Source organism: Antechinus flavipes, chromosome 5 (genome assembly GCF_016432865.1).
Source record: "Antechinus flavipes isolate AdamAnt ecotype Samford, QLD, Australia chromosome 5, AdamAnt_v2, whole genome shotgun sequence".
In the NCBI taxonomy this organism is placed as follows: Eukaryota; Metazoa; Chordata; class Mammalia; order Dasyuromorphia; family Dasyuridae; genus Antechinus; species Antechinus flavipes.
In genome coordinates, this window is record NC_067402.1 from 35,942,573 (window position 1) to 35,960,170 (window position 17,598).

A 17,598-nucleotide genomic window follows, 5' to 3' on the forward strand; every position below is an offset into this window, starting at 1 on the left:
TTTGAACTCCAGATCTGGCCACAGTAGCTCTGCGACTAATTTTGGAGGGTCAGTCATTTAACTTCTGTTTGCCTTAATCCATTGGGGAAGAAAATGGCAAACCCAGTATCTTAAGAAAATCCCCCCATGGACAGCACTACTGTGCTATTATAGTCAATCAGATCATGAAGAGTCAGATATAACCCTTAATAGAATTCAGTGGGGACCATATGTATTATTTCCCCTATTAATTCTTGTTTAGTTCTTTATCATTTTCCATTCATATTAACCATCTCACATTTATTCTTATGCCTGTTTTTAAATTTCAAAGTTTTTATATAGCTTGTCTTTTCAATAGGAATGCTTCAAAATCCTCTGTTTCAGCCAAAGTGATTTTCAAGCACAGATCCAATTATATGAGTTACCCTACTCAATAAACTGAACTGACTCCCTAAAACTTAGTTGCAAGTTATCTTTCCATACTTATTTTCCAAGGTGTTAATTTTTTTTTTCCATTCTTTCATCCAAAGTTGAAATTCTTTTCCAGTTATTTCCCCTAGAGCTCTTGTTTCATGACAAATCATGATTCTTTTTTTTTTTTTAAACTTGATTCATCTTTTCCAAAGATTCTCTTTGAATTTTTTTTTCCAATTCATTTAGCCTTTTCTTGTTCTGGAATAGTTTTCTTCTTTGTGTTTTGAGCATCCCTGTCACCATAATAACTTTGTATGTTGGGATTCTTTTTCTCTTTGCTCATTCTTCCAGGCTACTTTCTGAATTTTGGACTTGATCTTAGTGCCTAGGTTTGTGCACTTTTGGAGGAAAGATTGGAGCTTGTTCTGTTGCTATTTTGTTAGATTTTTCAATGTTTTCTTTTTCTTGAATCTCAGGCTGAGGACTACAAGCATTCATTATGTCCTGAGCGATCTGATGCAGGGTAACATCTTATTGCTGTTTCCCTAGTCTTTCAGCAAATTCCTAATCTGACTTTGGGTTTTAGTGACAGACTATTGGGATCATCTACTATCAGCCAACTATGATTTTTTTTGCTGGTTCAGAATCTTAGAACTGCAGGATCCTCTGGTATTGTAGTCTTGGCTTTTCTTCTCCAGGCTTCAGAACTAAACTGTTGCTGCTTGCTCCTGAATCAGCTTTGCCCTCCACACCCTTCTTACCATTGAAGACACAGATCCTTTTATTAACCTTATCTGTCTTTGAAACTGAGCTGGATAACAACATAACTGCCAGTTGGTATCTTTCCCCATTGTATCTATGTCTGGGAGTGCACGGTCTCTTTCTCTTGCTTTTGGACACAGTTCTGTGCCTAGAAGGCTCCATGCAGCCACTCATGACCAGACCTTATCCCAGTGTCCACTGATCTTTTTGTGTCATTGTGACAACTAACCTAGGTTGGAAAAAATGATTAATGTGACTTTGTTGGTGCAAGCCTCCCTTCCCTCAATTTATTATTTTTGATATTCTTTTCTTTTAAAATTTTGAGTTTCAAATTATGTCCCTTCCTTCCATTGTGATATCAAATTACACATGTGCCACAATTTAAAATATTTCCATATTAGTTGTATTTTTTAAATCAAGAAAAATAGAGAAAGTGAGACAATTATTCTTCAAATTGCACTTCAGATCCATCAGTTGTCTTTGGAGGTAGGGATAGCATGAGTTATAATTTGACCAATCGTTAACCATGAAACAAGGACTATTAAACATTCAGATATGGTGATGAAGAAATAATTTGATGTTTACATTGTAAGTGAATAAGTAAAAATAAAAACCTTTTCTTCTTGTCTACAATTTGCTTTTTGGGACACATGGGTATTTGTTCTCTCTTTTCTTTTTGATTTCTGTTCTTTCCTCCCTCTCTCCTTCCACAGAGTAATTTGATGAGTACTCTTAAAAAAAAAAAAAAAAAAAACCTATATTATTCTAAGTTGTAATCTTAAACTGGGGAGGTAGTTCTTATGTTGTCAAATTATGAAGTCATTTTTGATAAGCAACTCATCTAAAATACTCATTTTGTTACTTAAAAACTAATATTTTATACTACAACATTCTTTCAACTCTTGATTCAAATGCATCAAAAAACAATAAACAGCAGAATGATGCCATTTATAATGAAAAGGCATTGAAATCACATTACATGTTAGATATGTCTAGACCTATCAAAATATCATTAAAGTGTTTGGAAAACTTGAAAATTTTTGTTAGCATTCTTTTTTGGTGCTGAATCATAGAATGCCAAAGATTAGGAAGTGATTTTACACATGATGGAGTAGTCTTCCTCATTAGAATGTAAGCATTTCTTGAGGACAAGTGCTGTTTAAAAGTCTTCTGAATGTGTTTTTTTTTTGTTGTTTTTTGTTGTTGTTGTTATGTTTTGAGAAGAAGGGGGTATGGTCCTCTTTAGACCTTAATCATTGTTCTAGAAACACTGGCCTATTTATAATTCCTTAAACTCTGGTTTCTATCTTCTTTGTCTTTATACAAGTTATCCAACAAGCCTGGGAAATTTGGACCTTTTACATGGTATGTTTTTGTTTTCCTGGCTTCTTTCGAGAAACTTCTCAAATACTATCTATTTTTGAGTTCTTTCCTCGCCTTCCTTGTTCCTATTGTCTTGTCTTTTAGGATTACTTTCTATCCACTCTGCACATATCTTATATGTATCTAATTATTTATATGTTGTCTTTCCCATCAAAATATAAGCTCTTTGAAGACAAAGACTGATTTTTGTTTTTGTTTTGTTTTTTTCTATCCCCATGCTTAACATACTGCTTACCACATAGTAAATGTTTAATAAAATATTTGTTGAATTAATAAGTGAAAGTTGGACCAGTCAGGATGCATTTCATCATTGAAAGTGGCTTAGAATTCTCATGCAGATCCTCTCTTCCTATATGGGCAAGATTGTGTTAATTTTGATTTTTAGTCTACCCAAATGGATGTGATTTTGATGCTGTTTTCTCTGTAACTTATTATAATTTAAGTAATTAGTGTTGTTTTTTTAAAATACTAGTTAGCTGATAATTAATTTGGTCACTTCTGTTACATAATATAAAGAATATTTTACAATAATATCTTTTTAGGCCTGAATATTTACTGGTTTTTATCTTTTAAATAATAAAAAATAAACTTGTATAAGTTACCAGTTTATCATCACAGCTAATTTTATACCCAAGATGCTAACAATGGCAATTATTTTAAACTTGTATTTTGTGTTCTTTATCCCTGAAGCTTAGCTATGAGTCTCTATGGGGAATCTATTGTTGCTTAACTTCATTTGAAATTTCCCCCATATTTCAAAAATTGAGAAAGGAATACAGATTAGTTTGTGCTTTGGCCACTTTCAGATGACTTCATTTATTCATAGCCCTAGTGAATGTTATTAAGGAAGGACTAAGGGACTTAGTATTAGGGATTGGATATAAAAACAATGGAGCAGCTAGATTGCACAATGCACAGTGCTGGGCCTGTAATCTGGTGAGGAAGATCTGAGTACAGATGTGGCCTCAGATACTTCCTAGCTATGTGACCTTGGGCAAGTGACTTAACCTTTTTTTGCCTCGGTTTCCTCATGTGTCAAATAAGCCAAAGAAGGAAATAGCAAATCCCTCCAGACCAAGAAAACTCAAAATGGGGTCAGTAAAGTTGGATGTGATTGAGAGGCCTGAACAGTAACAACATAAAGAATTATAACTAATGAAAAAACATCTGTTATGAAAGTGCTTACATTTTATTTATTGAGGCAGACAATGTGTGGTTTGATTTGGAGAGTGTATGTGTGTACATGTGTATATACATAGGACAAAATAAAAATAAAGTGTATAAATCCTAAGTAGTTAGGGAGGGAGGGTGGTAACAATTAGGGGAGGGGAATCAGGAAAAGTGTCTTGTGGAAGGTAGTTTTTCTACTGAATTTTACAAAGGAAAAGAAGTATTTTGTGAAGCCAAAGTATAAGAGCATGAATACTAGGGATTTTGATTTTGCTAATAGAAAGGCACTATAATGGGGGAAGGAGTGGTATGGGTGAATGTGCTCACTACTGTGTCTGGATCACAGAGTGCAGCAAAAACAGTAACATATAGTAAGGATGGAAAGATAACTTGCAGCTAGGTTTTAGGGAGTCAGTTCAGTTTATTGAGTAGGGTAACTCATATAATTGGATCTGTGCTTGAAAATCACTTTGGCTGATGGATGGATCCTGGGTAACAGGAAGACCAATTAGGGGGGTCACTACAGTAGCTCCGATGAGATGTGATTAAATTAAGGTGGTGACTGAAAATAGAAGAGAATAGGTGTGTGGGAGAGACGTTGTAGATACTAGCAAGAGACATTTAGAAGCCAGAGTAAGAAATTGATTGGATTTTTGGCTTTTTAGTCTCCTAGTGAGAAGTAGGGAAAATGACAAGTTCAGAATATGGAAATCTGCATTCTCTGTGGCCATGTATGCCTGACAAGGGGACGCTCAGAACACAACCTTGGGGAATCTTTGTAGTTAATCACTGTGGGATGGGGTGTGATACAGATGATGAGGCAGGAAAAAGGAAAAAAAAAAAAAAAACGGAGAAGAATCAATCAGATTACAGGAGAATCAGAAGAGAGGTGAATTGTAGTGTGAGGAAAAAGCAAAGAAAGAGGATAGTGGAGAAAAGTAATCAACAGTACCAAAGTGTAGCATACAGGTTAAGAAGGGCAAGGACTAAGAAAATACCATCAGATTTGGCAATTACAACATCACTGGTAACTTGGGAGAGGCTGTTTTCATTTGAATGATGAGGATAGAATCCAGATTGCAGAGTTGAGAATGCATGGAAGAAGGATGCTAAGTGAAAGCAAAGAATTTAGACAGTTTTTATTTTTTCTCTTGACCTTGACAAACATTAACAAAAGAATATATCCAAATACAAAGAAGAAACTCAATTATGTGTATATTTTTTAAAGTACATATAAGAGTTTAATCCATGAGTAATAATACTACCCTATATATCTGAGCTTCCTTTTGCTTTCTTCTAAATATATTTTAAAATTCAATATCTGAACAAGCTGTAAATTAATTAATAATTAATTATTAAATTTAATAAAATTAAATAAACATATATTTAAAATATATTTTAAATAGGGGGCCAGTTCACTGTCCCTCAGACTGTTGGAGGGCCAGACTATAGTAAAAACAAAAACTTTGTTTTGTGGGCCTTTAAATAAAGAAAATTCATAGCCCTTGGTGAGGGGGATAAACATCCTCAGCTGCCACATCTGGCCCACAGGCTGTAGTTTGAGGACCCCTATAATTTAAATGTTTGGTGTACTTTTTTCAATTCTATTATTTGACATCATCAGTACTAATTCCCCCCACCTTCCCTAACTCTTTACCACCACCATTCAAAACCTTTCTTTGTAACAAATATAATTAAGCAAATCAAGTCCATCTGTTTGCTTTGTTGGATCTTTATCATTCTGCCCCTCTCTGCTTGATTCATCCATCAGTCTAATGGAGTCATGATTGGTAATTGCATTAATCAGAGTTCTTAAAGTTTTTTTTCTTTTTTTATTGCAACATCATATGAATTGTTTTGCTAGTTCTTGCTATGTATCAGTCTTTGTAAGCAAACCATTTCAACTTTTATATTGTTTTCTTGGTCACATACCCCTTTATCCTATTGCCAATTTTGCCCTTGCCAAACCATAGTCTTTATATCCATAGTTGGATTTTTTTTTCCTCAGTAGTGTTTTATTTTACAAGTACATGTAAAGATAGTTTTCTTTTTTTTTTTTTTTTTTTTATTAAGTTTTTTTATTTAATAATTACATTATATTGACACTCATTTCTGTTCCGATTTTTTTCCCCTCCCTCCCTCCACCCCCTCCCCTAGATGGCAAGCAGTCCTTTATATGTTGGATATGTTGCAGTATATCCTAGATACAATATATGTTTGCAGAACCGAACAGTTCTCTTGTTGCGTAGGGAGAATTGGATTCAGAAGGTATAAATAATCCGGGAAGAAAAACAAAAATGCAGATAGTTCACATTCGTTTCCCAGTGTTCTTTCTTTGGGTGTAGCTGCTTTTGTCCGTCATTTATCAATTGAAACTCAGGTCTCTTTGTCAAAGAAATCCACTTCCATCAAAATATGTCCTCATACAATATCGTTGTCGAAGTGTATAATGATCTCCTGGTTCTGCTCATTTCACTTAGCATCAGTTCATGAAGGTCTCTCCAAGCCTCTCTGTATTCATCCTGCTGGTCATTTCTTACAGAACAATAATATTCCATAACATTCATATACCACAATTTACCCAGCCATTCTCCAATTGATGGGCATCCATTCATTTTCCAGTTTCTAGCCACTACAAACAGGGCTGCTACAAACATTTTGGCACATACAGGTCCCTTTCCCTTCTTTAGTATTTCTTTGGGATATAAGCCCAATAGAAACACTGCTGGATCAAAGGATATGCACATTTTGATAATTTTTTGGGCATAATTCCAGATTGCTCTCCAGAATGGTTGGATTCGTTCACAACTCCACCAACAATGCATTAGTGTCCCAGTTTTCCCGCATCCCCTCCAACATTCATCATTATTTTTTCCTGTCATCTTAGCCAATCTGACAGGTGTGTAGTGGTATCTCAGAGTTGTCTTAATTTGCATTTCTCTGATCAATAATGATTTGGAACACTCTTTCATATGAGTGGTAATAGTTTCAATCTCATCCTCTGAAAATTGTCTGTTCATATCCTTTGACCATTTATCAATTGGAGAATGGCTTGATTTCTTATAAATTTGAGTCAGTTCTCTATATATTTTGGAAATGAGGCCTTTATCAGAACCTTTAACTGTGAAAATGTTTTCCCAGTTTGTTGCTTCCCTTCTAATCTTGTTTGCATTAGTGTAAAGATAGTTTTCAACATTTTTCAACATTTTTGAATATTTGCGTTCCAAACTTTTCCCTTTTTTCAACCTTCCCCTCCTCAAGGTGGCAAGCAGTATGATATAAGTTATACATGTGCACTCGTTTTAAATATATTTTCATATCCGTCATATCCTGAAAGAAAAATCAGAACAAAAAGGAAAAAAAAAACACAAGAAAGAATAAAGCAAATAACAAAAAGGTGAAAATGGTATGCTTCGATTCACATTCAGTCTCCATGCAGATGGCATTATCCATCCCAAGTCTATTGGAATTGTCTTGGATCATCACATTGCTAAGAACTAAGTTGCTGTTAATGTGTACAATGTTCTCTCGGTTCCACTCACTTCATTTAGCCTCATTTCACATAAGTGTATCCAGGCTTTTCTGAAATCAGCCTGTTTATCATTTCTTATAGACCACTTCCATTACATTCATATATCATAACTTAAAAGTCATACCATAACTTATTTGGTCATTCCCCAATTGATAGGCATCCATTTAATTTCCAATTCCTTGCCCCTACAAAAAGAGATGCTACAGAAATTTTTGTACATGGGGGTCCTTTTCCCTTTTTTATGATCACCCTGACATACAGATCCACACAGTTTGATAGTCCATTGAGCATATTTCCAAATTGTTCTCCAGAATGACTGGTTTACTTCCAACTCCACTAACAATGTATAAGTGTCTCTTTTCCCACACTCCTTCTATCATTATCTTTTCTTGTCATCTTAGCTAATCTAATAGTTGTGAGATTGATGTGGGAAAGAGTGCTTTCTAGATTCCCACCCCCTCCTAGTTTAACTCACAAATCTTGGTCCCTTTGTATTCCAATAGAAGATCCGGGCCTGTCCCAGCCTCACCCAGATCTGAGCCAATTTTGGGGCTACATTCAAAAGCCCCTCGAGTTAAATCTCCCTTTATAAAAAGGACAGCTGGGACCCCCTCTTTGCAGAGGTCCCAAACATGCTAGCCATGTGAGGACCCTCTGTCTGGTGCCCTCCTTATCTCTACCTACACTTATCTCCTTACTTCCAAACCCAATAATAAACCTCTTTTATCAGTCTAGCTCTCGGGCCAATAAATGCTTTTATTGGGGACTCGCACCACTACTAGACCTCATTTACCGCTGTATCCTTGCGTTGAATCCAAGGTGGTTGCAGGGGAGCTCCATTTGACTCCCCATACCTCAAACCTGCCACTAGACCTCAACTAAACCTTAATTTCATTTAGGTACCCCAAATCTAGACTTCAACAAGATGGTTAGTTGTTTTAATTTACATTTCTCTATAATCAGTAGTGATTTAGAACATTTTTCATATGACCAGGATAATTTGTTTCATTGTAATCATGTTGCAAATGGAGCACTGGCCAAATAGGACTACAATACTATTTCTTAATTTTAATTTTAATCTTTAATTTTAGGGAGTAGGAAGACTTTGGGGGATATGCCTTTAATTTGTTACTTTTCATCATATGTACTATTTTCTACTACTTTTCTTTAAATTTATAACAATGCAGCAAAAAAGATGATTGCACAAAAAACTGCAAATCTTGGACAAGTCCCTTGACTTGCTGAATTTTGGTTTCCTTCTTTGTCAGATAAAGCCATTGGATTATATTATATCTAAAGTCTTTCCTGGCTTCTACTCTTGTGATTCTGTGAGTTGTAGATTTGTAATATTCTATAAGATGATGATGTTACTAAAAATAAAAGAATGTAGGTTTATAACATCAATTTTCTTCTTTTACAGAGACTTTTGTATATTAACAGTTTAAAAACTGCTTTGAGAAAAAGTCAACTTAGTCATCAAAAATGTTTTGCATTTTTATTATACACACCTATGATTTTTATCTCTATATAGGCATTGTTGATAGCAATGGTTTTTTTTGTCTTAGTAGCATTTTTCAGAACTTACTGTGGCTTCTCAGATTTCATAGATTCCATTACCTGACGTGTACTTTGAAGTCTTTCCACTTTGTAAGATCTGCCAGTTTGCTTTAGAGAAGTCTGGATCACCTCTATGCTATAATTGAAATAACAGTAAAATTTTAGTCAAGTGAATAATATTTGGCTTACTCTCTGTGTTGATAGTCAAATTTATGTAACATAATGGTCCTTAGACATATGAAGATAAAAGCCTAAATAAAGATTGCTTTGTGAGACAAATGAGTTTTGAATTTTGATATAAAACAGATCTACCATGACGTTGAGGGAAAGCAATAAAGACCCATGTTCAAAGATCTCCTCTCCCTTTTTCTCCCTCTCTTTCCCTCTCTCTCTCCCTTCCTCTCCTCTCTCTCTCTCTCTCCCTCTCTCTCTCTTTCTCTTTCTCTTTCTCACACACACCAGAAAAACTACATAGAAAATAAGTACATACTTATGCTTCATTTTATTAAATGTTTAACTTTAGTATTTATATATATATATATCACAATTATTATGAAAATAATTTGATTGTTTATGGCTTGCTATTCTTTTTCTTGTCATTTGTGCTTTTAGCACATTTCTTTCCATTAACAGGTATAGGCATATTAGACTGACTTTTCAAACTTGGTCATTAGGACTAGGTCATTAGTTATAGATAATATATATTAGTTATAGATTATATATATATAATCACATATGTACATATATATATTTACATGTGGTTATAGATAATATATATACATATTAGTTACATTCTAAGGACTATCCGTTAAAATGTAACTCAGCCAGTTTGAAGGCAGTTCACTGGAGTGGGAAGAACACTATCAAGTAGCTCTGCTACTGACTTTGGGGCAGGCCACTTTAACACTCCCTGCTCTGAGGAATGTTAACTAGATTATCTCCACATTCTCTTCTAGGTATAAGTCCTATGCTTTTAATGATTTTCTTTAATTATAATATGATTACAGTAAATTATTCCTAAAACACAAATGGAAATTATATTTATCATGTTAAAATTTTCATATTGATTGTGGGGGAAAAAACAACTGTTTAGTAGACTTTGGAATATCTAATTTTTGTTTTTTTTTTCATAATAATAATAAAAGATACTTAGTATAATAGGGTTTATGTGAGAGCAATAGACTTGAAAAGAGCTGATTAGACGATCCTGCTAATGCATATTAGCTACTTGGTCATGAGCAATTTCTATAAATTGTCTCTCAGAACCTGAATTTCTTCATCTGTATATCAGATGATCCTATAGGCTTTCATATATTGAACTGGACAGTTTCCTTCCTTAAGGAAGAATATATTATTTTAATGTACTTGAAGAGTACAAATAGAAAATGGATAATTTTAGGAAAATGCATACACAAATCACATAAATTCTTAAATATATGAACCAAGAGATTCATGAATACTACAAAATTTCAATTGACTTGGCTCTTAATTATAAATTTTTATGGCATGTACCCTACAGAGAAGTTTCATCTAGCTTTTGTATAGTCATACTGTTGTATGTCTTGATGAATTGGACTCAAGTGAGGTAGAGTGTAATATTGGAGTTGCAAGATAGAAGTCAGGATGTCTGGCAGTGGTTGGGAGATACCCTTGGAGTCTTCAATATCTGAACAAGCTATAAGTGCTCCACAGTGCTTGCTTCAATTACTTTTACTTTCATGGCCATTAAGTCAAATTGTTCTCATCCCTCCATTTCTTGGGGGGAAGTTTTCATAAATTTGTGGGTAGACACCCCTTTTCCCCAGTTCCCTGATTTGATAGGCTTGAGACCTATTACTCTCAATTTTGGTTTAGCCTCTGCTGAAATGGTTTTGCCAAAGTGTGGCTTTTGTGCATGCTATATAGCCGCTTGGAGAGCCACAGGTGAGAATTAGACGACTGGTTAGACAAGGTAGATGAGCAGCCCTGAAAAGGATGATGTCTAATGGCAACCAATGATGACTAGATTGATCTGTAAACCAAAAGAAATAGCATCCCTTAATGATGGACTATGACTTCTCGGTATACTCCTTCAATCCCAACTAGTAAGAGAGCTGTCTGAGGAACAAAGTGCTCTGTGGGCCTGTACTTCTAAGAATATAGTGCAGAAGTCCACATCAGTGTCTTTACTGTTAATAGCCATCCAGAGAACATACTTTTACTGAAATAGGTTGGTAAGAAAATTTAAAATTTAAAAAACAAAAACATGTTTCCTGTATTAGCTATATTTATTTGTAAATTTTAATGAGACTTTTCAATTTAGCAATTAATGTTCAGTTTGAGACACAAGATCTCATTTCTGATACTCAGACCAAAGAAGTAATATTTTAGTTTTCAGAAATGAAATATGAGATTTTATGAAGGGACCCCCTCAGGTGGAATTCCTTGCTTTTCTGTAAATAGGTCACAAAATCTGCATTGTCCTGGATACATAAATATGTTCTCTTTGACCAAATTTCTAAAGGTCCTTATGTTCCCAATTCAATTTCTTTTTATTCTTCAAAGCAGTTATAAGAGAACACTTTACATTTCTTTTGAAAATTTTTTGTTTATATCCTTTAACCGTTGATTAAAGAATGACTGTTAGTTGTATATGTGGGTGTGTGTACATGTGTGCCTTGATATGCATGTTTGTATTTCTTAAGTTGTTTGTATATCTTGGATATCAAACCTTTTAAGGAAAAAAATTATATTTTTTCCCCATTTGACTCTTTTTCTTCTGCATTAATGTTGTCTGTGTTATCTTTTCAATTTCAAATAATTGTTATCTTTTTTATCTTTTGTAATTGCCTTTCTCTCTTATCTGATTAATAACACATCTCTTGCCCAAAGCTGTGGAAGGAATATGATCTATTTCTCTTACATTTTTACTTATAATGTAATCTATAATAGTAAGATCATATTTCCATGTAGACTGGATTATGGAATTGTATAAGGTCTTCATCTAAGCTTAATATGTGCCAGACTGCTTTCTAGTTACCCCCAACATTTAAAAATATATAGTGCCTAATACTATTTTTAATGCAATGGATGAGCTTTTTTTTTTTTTTAACATAGTGTATTGATAGTGACAGTTCTTTTAAATCACTCATAGAGATTGTTGCCTTATAACAATAAATAAAAAAACTTTTTTACAGAAACGATGTTATTAATGTTAGTAAAGTTTGTATTGCTCTACTTCATTAGAAATTTTTTTGTTCATTCATGGCCAGAACATAATTTTTTGGCACTTGATTTTTTTCTAATGGCATGTACAGATGTCTTTCAGTATTAATTTTTTAAGATTTTGAGTTCCAAATTTTTCTCCCTCCTTCCCTTCACTCCCTACTCCCTTAGTAAGCAATTTGATGTAAGTTAATTATGTGCAATTCTTTTTAATATTTCCATATTTGTCATGTTGTGTAAGAAAACAATAATATCCAAGGGGGAAGGGGGGGAAATCTATGAGAAAGGAAAAATCAAAGGTGAAAAGACTATGTTTTGATCCACATTTTATCTCCATAGTTCTCTCTCTGGATGCAGATAGCATTTTCCATCCTACAACTATTGGAATTGTCTTGAATCACCACATTGAGAAGAGCTAAGTCCATCAACAATCCAATTGATTGTCACATAGAATTGCAGTTATTGTGTACATTGTTCTTCTGATTCGGATCACTTCACTTAGCAAGTCTTTCCAGGTTTTTCTGAAATCATTCCTTATAGAACAATAGTCATATACCATAACTTGTTCAGCCAGTCTCTAGTTGATGGGCATCCATACAATTCCACCACAAAAAGAACTGCTATGAACATTTTAATGTACATGGTGGGTCCTTTTTCCTTTTTTTCTTTGGGATAGACATTGTAGTGATATTATTGGATCAAAGGGTATATGCGGTTTTATAGTTTTTTGGGTATAGCAGTATATAGTTATTTCAATTCAAATTAATAGGAATTCACTAATACCTTACTGTATATTGATACTGTGTGCCATGCTAGGAGAGTCCTCTGCCCTCAAGGAACTTAAAATTCTAGTAGGATCAAGTAACATAAAAGGAAACTGAAAAGTCAGAAATATGGGAGAAGATAACCTTCCAGGGGTAAGGGAGAAAAAGTCACAAAATCTGTTGATCTAGGAGTGAACTTGACTGACATGGGTACTTCCTCAACTTGAAATTTCCTAAGAGGAACTCTTCAGTTGAGATGTCCCCAGAAGTGGAGGGATCTTCTCAAGTGTGTACTTGCCTTATACCCAGAAAACTGTTGAGGACTTAGCAGCAAAATCATTTTCAATGCTTGTTTCAGTGTGTTATCTTGAGTCCAAAACGAGTAAAACTAAATATATTGAATTGAGTTAACTCTTTGTTCATTATTGTCCAAATGCTTATAGTATATCTTGGAAAGAGACTTTAGAGCCATAGTAAAAAATCAGTGAGAGGATTAGAGAAGGGCTGTAGAATGGCAGGATTGCAGTGTTTCTGTGTTTTACAATTGTTAAAGAAATCCTTTTAAACAAAACAAAGGGTTTATGTAACTAGTTAGACAAGACTTTCTGTTGTCTCTTATTCAAGGACTATAAATAGTTATAAAGGTGGATGAGTCCATCTGCTTCTGTGTCATTGCATAGTTTCCTATGTATTTTTTAATCTTTTTAAATAGAGGTTGAGGACTTTTCACAATTAGGTCCCTAGGTGGTAAGGTGTCATTTCATTAAGACATTACAAAATGATTATGGTTCCTATTTTTTCCTCAGTATTTCCTTTCTTTGATACTCCTTATGGAATATCACCAAAATTGGGCTACCAAATATCTATTTTCATTTAAATTGTGTTTCTTGCTTCCTTTTCTTGTCTGCTAAGTTTCTTTAGTCAGTATTTTTACTTGTGAGTCAGTTAAAAGTTTGTACCCTTGACTTAGGTATTATAATAGGCATTTAATTCTATACAAAATAGGAAACTAAATTCAGGGGTGCTTATAGCCAAAATAACCCCCCCTCAAAAAAAAAAGTTAATATTGAAACATACAGAATCCTAATTCTGTCTCTTAGGTAACCTTTTCAAAAGGGTCAGGACATTGCAAGAAACCATAAATAATAAGCATAACTCTATAATCAGGGAGATAGAAAGAAACAGGGCAAGCATCTTAATATCTATTTAAATAGCCAGTTTCTTGTTCAGCTGTCTTGGATTTAGTTGCCTGTTTTATGAGGTGGTCTGTAGACAATCTGGTAATTTTTTTTAAATTGTAATTTAGAGTTGAAGGGTTCTGTTGTAGACCACTGCCATCAAATTGGCCAACTCGCCTTAATCACATTGAAACTTATGCATGAATTATCATCCCTTTAGAATTTTTTTTTTAAACTATGGTATTAAAACCTGAGATGAGCCTTTCCACCATGTTTCTATATCCACTTATTTTAAGTAATTATTCTAAGATATCTTTTTCTTCACCCTTTCTTCCCCCTCCAGAAAGGTGGAAATTGTGTCATCCATTTTCATTTATGATTATGTTTAAAAGCTTTGAGTAAGTGATGAAATAAAGAACAATTCTTCTGAAATTAGCAAAGAGGTATATAATTCAAGCCACAGTAGATAGCCAGTTAAAAATGGCAAAGAAAAAAAAAGTAAAGGAGATCATCAGGGAAAATATGATAGAAGATAAGCAACTTGCTTGTCAGGTCATGATAGCCAGAGTATTCTGCTGCTATCTTAATAGAAATATCAAAGATATCAATGGACTTCTATGAGAGTATCATAAGATAGACATGGATAGATTACAATCTGCATCTTTGGAAAGAGCTTCAATTTAATGAGATATTTGAATATTTGAGCTTAATTTTTGTGATGTCCAAGCTGAATCTTAATTCTGCTTCAAAATTTTAAGAAAAAAATTGAAGATGACTTAAAAAAGTCACTGTTGCAGAAAACTGGGATTAGTGTTCTTTTGTCTCACTTTCCCAAGCCTACAAAGTATAATAATATGGTTACTTGGACTGTTGCATTTTCTTTACGATAAGGCCTATAACAATTATTACTGTATTTATATTCTTTTATAACCAAAGAAGACCTTCTCAACAAAATTATTTATGAGTTGTTTTTTTTTTCCAAAAAAAACCTGTAACGAGGAAACCAGTATAGTTTTCTTTTCAGCATAATTAAGTGAAAACAAGTTGAAGATAACAGATTATATTCCCTGTTCTATTTACACTTTTTTCATGTTTTATTTTTGAGTTAGTTATAAGATTTTTGTAATGTTAGAATTATATACCTAATCCTTAATACTTATGCAGGAAAGAATTTTTATCGGGAATTAAGGTATTCCTGTTATTGAAAATAAAAATTTAATTGGAAAAAAATAAAAGATTAGTTCTCCCTCCTTTCCTTCTCTTCCCTCCCTCCTCTTTTAGACAGCAAGCAATTTGATATGTTAACTATGTGCAGTCCTTTTTAAGGATAAGTAAAAAATGAATATTTTTAAATCATTTATCATCATCATTGTCCTTTGTTTTTATACTGTAGTTTGTCCTTAACAAGTACACACCTACACAGTATTTAACATATAATACTATATTATGTATCTATATTCCCACCTCTTTACAAAAGGATATATGAGAACACCTCATTACATATTTTATATTTTATACTATTTTGTGCATTGACAAATTCTGCTCTCAGATACTGAAACTAATAATTACTTATTAATATTGTTTAGTTGCTTTCCTTTACATTGTGATTTTCATTGGTGTGTTCTGGTTCTGATTATTTTGCTTTGTATTAGTTTAAATATATCTTCCCATGCTTCTAAATCCCTTGTGTTTTATGTTTAGCCTTGGCATTTCCGGATGTGTTGAATTGAGAGGCTTTCTTTTTCAGGTGGTACTTTATGACAAAAAGAGAAGAAACTTATAACAAGTATTTTTGTTGGGCTCAAATCCGCTCAGCCCTCTGGACACTTTTCCTCTCTGAATCAAAAGCCTACTCAAGCCAAGACTGGGCAAAAACAATTAAAAACAAAAAAACACTCATGTCTAGTATAAAAAGAGACTTTCTAGAATTCCATGCATTGCTTTGCCCTAACCAGACCTACCAGATTCTCTACAAAATCTTCCCCTCCCCTTTACCTCATACTTCTGTTCTTAAAACTGCACCAAAATTCTCTTGCTTGCTACATCCAATTTGTTTTTTCTCGTAGGAGTCCTCTAGCTTCCCCAATGAGTTTAATAAAGTTCAAGAATTGTAATGTCTGTCTGTCACACAGGCAGGTACACACACACACATACATACACACACATACACACACACACACATGCAATAGTTATCTCATATTCTACCAGGTATTTTGGTCTTGCGTAATATTTCTTGTGTCAAGATGATGATAGTTGTTGTGTGCTTTCTCTTTTCCATGATTTTTCATAATATCCATTACTTTGATAAGGTTTTCTAAATTCTAAGCTGTTGATTTTCTAAGATTTTCCTCATGAGTTGTAATTTCATCTTATGTCTTTTTCTTCATTTTTAAAAGTAAACTTTTCAGTCTCTTCCCTGGTCCTTGTAGCTAAATCTATTTTCATTTCTTGTGATTCAAGTTTTTATTATTCTCCATTTCTAATATGCCTTTATTGTGTATTAGAGAATATTCTTTATAGCAATAGTTGGCAGAGGTCCCCCTAAGTCCCTCCATTCTCCAACTCTTATTTTGCTCTGACTGCACCATATCAAGTGCAAAGTCTGTTTGATAATAGTTTATGACTTTTCCTTTCAGCACCACAATGAATAGGGCATAAACTGAATTAGATGTGTAATTATGAGAAGCAAGAATCTCACATACAGAGGGAATAGATGGTGATCCCATATTGGGTGATCCCACAGATCTTGATGAAAGCAGTCTGATGTTGTAACATCTGGGACTCTCTCCTTTGGTTGAGATTGGTTTGTAAGTAGCAGGGAATAAACTGAGGCCAGTAATGTTTCTTGGTGGTGTTGGTAGTTGTTTTGATGTGATTATCTTGTTGGAATTTTTCCTTCAGTGTTATTGCATTCATATACTGCAATTTGTTCACTCAATTAGTATCCATTTTGTTTTTCTGTTGTTGCTATTATAAAAGGTTCTGTTGGATTCAGTTAGTATAATAAATCATTGAGGAGGCAATAAATCATTATGCTTCCTCATATTTAATTGACACGTACCTGTTTGAATATTTAATTTTGTCTCCTATTCTCCTTTTTTCATCTCTCCTTGATCATATCCAAATGATGTTTTAGGTTTTATTTGGTTTGTTGCCTGTAGCTTTCCATGCATTTTGTTAATATTCCCTAAAACAAATGTACCGGTCCATTTTTAGCTTTAGAATTTACAAGCATTCAATTAATTTTCATAATTATATACTTTCTTGACAAAGTTCATGGTCATGTTTATCCTCTTCTTTACTCTAACCTTTCTGGCCTGAAACGTTCCCCTTTCTCAATAAATTAAATAGTTCAGGATTTTCAAAATTACTTAATTGATATTTTGAACAAAGTAAACAAATGTTTCTCACTGAATTTCCATCTAATATACAATATACCAGGTGTTCCAAGAGTCTTGGTGCATTTTGAAGCTAGTAGTAGATGGTCTGTCAATAACAACAACTCATCTTTACATATTTTACAATTCATAAAGCTTGTTCAAGATGGAATCAAATCCGAAGTATGACATTATCTTTTAGTACAAAGAACATTGGATTGATGGCTAATTGAATGCAGACTCTTTTCACTTATTACTTATGCAAATCACTTCATGGT

General features: G+C 33.7%; 1 protein-coding gene across 2 annotated transcripts in view; it reads left to right on the forward strand.

Moving 5' to 3' along the window:
- Window positions 1–17,598, forward strand: part of ANKRD28 (ankyrin repeat domain 28) — a 165,703-nt gene that overhangs the window by 64,134 nt on the left and 83,971 nt on the right. The window lies entirely within an intron of this gene.